Source organism: Belonocnema kinseyi, chromosome 5 (genome assembly GCF_010883055.1).
Source record: "Belonocnema kinseyi isolate 2016_QV_RU_SX_M_011 chromosome 5, B_treatae_v1, whole genome shotgun sequence".
Lineage (NCBI taxonomy): Eukaryota > Metazoa > Arthropoda > Insecta > Hymenoptera > Cynipidae > Belonocnema > Belonocnema kinseyi.
Genome location: NC_046661.1, coordinates 142,846,584 through 142,851,162, shown reverse-complemented (window position 1 = coordinate 142,851,162; position 4,579 = coordinate 142,846,584). Strand labels below are relative to the sequence as shown.

The following is a 4,579-nucleotide window of genomic DNA, read 5'->3' as shown; positions in this document are numbered from 1 at the left end:
AATTATCTACAAAAAATTCAATTTCTTAACAAAATACATGAATTTTGACAAAAAATTTCAACCAAGAATGTAATAGTAACATTTTTTGTTGAAAAAATTAACTTTAAGCTAGATATTAATATAAATATACATTAATATTGTACGATATTGTACGATATTTTCTAAAAACATTCTCAATCCCTGAAAAATTGGCAGCGGCGGGATCTTTTTTTTTAATATAGAGAGAAAATGGGTAACTGCGCGGATAATCAGAGTGATGGTTACAAATTCCCGGCCAAATATTGCGAAACAAATAAATTTTGAAACAAATACTTAAATTTTCCACTAAAAAATATCAAATTTTGTTACCAAAAATGCGATAGTTAATTTTTTGGTTACAAAAATTAATTTTCAAACAAAAAAAAACAGCATTTTCACAAAATAGTTCAATTTACAAATGAAATGATGAATTTTCAAGTAAAATTCTGAATCTTCAACAGGAATAGTTAAATTTTAAACCAAACAGATAAATGTTCAAACAAGCAGATTAATTTTCATATAAAAAGATTAATTATCTATAAAAAATACAATTTCTTAACAAAAGACATGAATTTTCAAAAGAATTATGAGTTTTTAATTTCAGCATACAAATTTTCAACTAAATAGTTGAATTTTGAAAAAAAATGTCAACCAAAAATGTAATAGTAACATTTTTTGTTGAAAAAATTAATTTTAAACCAAACGTAAGAGTTTTTCACTAAAACAATGAATCTTTAACTGAAATGGTTGAAATTTTAAACAAATTATTTTTTTTGAAAAAAATCGAAAACAAAAACTTAAATAATTAAATTTTAAGTTAAAAAATTATTATTAAACCAAACAGATGAATTTTTAACTTAAAATATCGAATGTTCCTTCGGAATAAGTCGAATTTTCACATAAAATAATTATTTTCAGCAAAAAAAAACTTCAAAAAAAAATTACATTTTCAAACAAAGTAATGAATTTTCAAATCAAATTGTGAATATTTAACTGGAATTGTTGAATTTTTAACACGAGACATGATTTTTTAGCTGAAATGATTAATCTTTAACTGGAATAATTAAATTTTCGACCAATTGATTAACTTTCAACCAAGAAGATTAATTTATACTAAAAAAGACGAATTTTCATCTAAAAAAGATAATTTTTCAACCAAAAATTAAATAATTAAATATGCAGTAAAAAAATGAACGTTCAACCAATGAGAGGAATTGTCACTGAAATTATAGAATAATCTAATGGAATAATAGTCACATATTTTGGAATAGCATTTCCAACCTATTAGATGAATTTTGAATCAAAAAGGTCAATTTTCGACAAAAAAAAAAGAAAAATTTGCACTCAAAAATAGATGAATTTTCAACTAAAAAATAGAAGAGTTTAATTTTCAGTTAGAAAAAAAATTTCTTAACCAAATAAAATAAATTTTTAACGAAATATTTAATTTTTCAACCAAACAGATGAATTTTCTTTCAAGAAGATTAAAATTACTATAAAAAATGGGCAAAAAATATAGTTAAAAAAACTCATTTAAAAAAATGAATTATTAATGAACAAAAATAACTTTCAAACACAGAAATTAATTTTCAGTAAAAAATATTTATTTTCTACCAAAAATAATCATTTTTAACAAAATACATGAATTTTTTAACTAAATATTTTAATTTTTAATAGAATTTTCAAACTATTAGGTGAATCTTTAATCAAAAAGGTTAATTTTCAACCAAAAAAGACATTACAAAAAATATATTTATTTCCGCCTAAAGATATTAATTTCCCCGCAAAATTATTTTTTAAAAAATGCATATTTTGGTCTTAAAAAGTCAACTGGGATCTTTTTTTCTACGAAAATTTAACTATTTACAAAAAATGTAATAAAACTTTATCTGTTTTATGAGAAATCTCTTCTTTTTTAAAATAAAAATCCAATTTTTCGGTAGATAATTTAACAATTTTGTTACAAAGTCATTATTTTTTATTAAAAATTCATCTTTTCGTAGAAACTTATTTCTTGTTTAAGAATTCATATTTTGATCTTGAAAAGTCAACTGAAATATTTTTTCACAGAAAATTTAACTATTATTTTTTTTGTTTGAAAATTTTTCTTTTCGATTTAAAAATTTTATTTATTTTCAGAATGAAAATTCCACTTCTTGGTAGAAAATTATTCCTTTTGCTTGGATATTCACATATTTTGTTTAAAAAAAATTTGGTTAAATCACTTTGTTAAAAAATCATTTTTTTTTTGTTGAATTTTTATAAATGAAATGAAGCTTTAACCAGAATAGTTAAATTCTATTCCAAAAAGATGAGTTTCCGACCATAAAGATTAATTTTCTTAAAAAAAAGGCGAATTTTTCACCAAGTAGATAAATTTCCGAAAAACTAGTTTAATTTCTAAATAAAACATCAATTTCTAACTAAATAGTTGAATTTTCATCCAAAAATATACATTTTCAACAAAAAATAGAATGGTTGAATTTTCGGTTAAAAATATAATTCTTAACAAACAAAAAAAAAAACAGATTTTCAGTAAAATAGTTCAATTTTCTACTGAAATAGTCTAATTTTTAGTTTAAAAAAATTAATTTTTAATGAGGAAATGCTAGTTTCGGTATGTATAAAAAATTACTTAAAAAAAAAAGTTTATTTTTTAACTAAATAAATTTATTTTTAACCTGAAAGATGAATTTTTAACTAAAATGATGAATATTTAATTGGAATAATTAAAACTTAAAAAAAAAAAGGATTTTTAAAAATTGAAATGAACTTTTAAAGAAAAAAAATAATCTTCTACAAACAAATTCGATTCTCCACCAGAAAAGTCGTATTTTTAAAACAAAATACGTAATTTTCCAACGAAATGAGTGAATTTTAAATTTAAAAAGACAAACTTAGATTCGAATTGTTAAATTTTCAACTAGAAAAGGTCAATTTTAAACTTAAAGTGAAATAGTTGAATTTTATACTTACCAAAAAGAGGAATTTTAAACCAATGAAATTAATTTTCTACAAAAAAAGATTAATTTTTCACAAAATACATGAATTTTCAAAAAAATAGTGTAATTTTTAAATAAAAAAAATCAAGCTTCAACTAAATAGTTGAATTTTCATTCGAAAAAGATACTTTTAACCAAAAATAGAATGGGTAATTTTTCTGTTAAAAATATAATTTTTCATAACAAAAAAAAAATATTTTCAGCGAAATAGTTTAATTTTCTAACGAAATAGTTAAATTTTTAGTTAAAAAAATTGATTTTCAACAAAGCAGTTACATTTTCAAGTAGAGTTGAATGTTCGATTAAAATTATGAATTCAAAAATTCCTGTTTCTAAGTCAGAATTGTTTTTTTAAGTATAAAAAAAAATTAATTTTCCAAAAAAGACTTTATTTTTCAACCAAGTAAATTTATTTCTAACTTGAAAGATGAATTTTCTACTAAAATTATGAATATTAAACTGGAATACTTGAATTTTCAACAGTAAAAACATAATTTCTAATCAATGAGATTCACCTTTAAAGAAAAAAGTCATTTTCAACCAATAAAATTAATTTTCTACAATAAAAGATTAATTTTTCACAATTTACATGAATTTTCAAAAAAATAGTTTAATTTTTAAATAAAAATACAAATTTTCACCCAAATAGTTCAATTTTCATTTTAAAAAATATACATTTTCAACCAAAAATAGAGTGATTAATTTTCCGGTTAAAAACCTAATTCTTTGAAATCCATTAAAATATTTTTAAAACCCCTTAAAATTAATAAAACCCCTGGAAGTTGTTTAAATCTCTTAAAAATGCTTTGAAATCTATTAAAATACCCTAAAATATTTCAGTCTTTGAAAGCCTTCAAACTGCTGAAATAAATAAAAAATTCCTTAAATTCTTTTTAAATTTCTTAAACTATTTCAAATCCTTTACCTTTTGAAAGCCCTTGAAATTTTTTAAAGCACTTGAAAACCCCTAAGCATCTTTTACAATATCCTCAAGTATTTCAAATCCTTTTAAATCCCATTAAATTACTGAAATCAATAAAAAATGTCTTTTTAATCTTTTAAAATAATCCGAATTATTTAAAATCCTTTACACTTCTCTGCAATTTTTTAAAGCTCTTGAAAATGCCAACGAATTTGAAAAAAAATACGTGCAAATAGTTCAAATTCTTTAATCATTTTGTCAATTGATCCCCAGAATCAATTAAATTAAAAATTAAAAAAAAAATTCAGCCAAGCAAGTTCATTTCTAACCAGAAAGATGAATTTTCAATGAAAAAAGACAAACTTATATTCGAATTTTCAACTCGAAAAGGTGAATTTTCAACCAAAAAGTAGAATTTTTATCCAAAAGATTCCAGTTTCAACCCAAAATAGATTAGTTAATTTTTCTTTTATTTTATTATTCTTAAAAAATGTCATTGATGTCCCAATTGAGGATCAATTCAAAATTCAAAAGAATAAATTCAAAATTCAAAAAGCAAAAAGTGGCAAAAGGTTTGACCAAAATTATTTAAATAATGAAACCTTGAATTTTACTGCGATCAGAAGTAAATTCCCGG

General features: G+C 21.2%; 1 protein-coding gene across 1 annotated transcript in view; it reads right to left on the bottom strand.

Moving 5' to 3' along the window:
* LOC117172717 (trafficking protein particle complex subunit 8) overlaps window positions 1-4,579 on the bottom strand; it is a 46,803-nt gene that overhangs the window by 31,795 nt on the left and 10,429 nt on the right. The window lies entirely within an intron of this gene.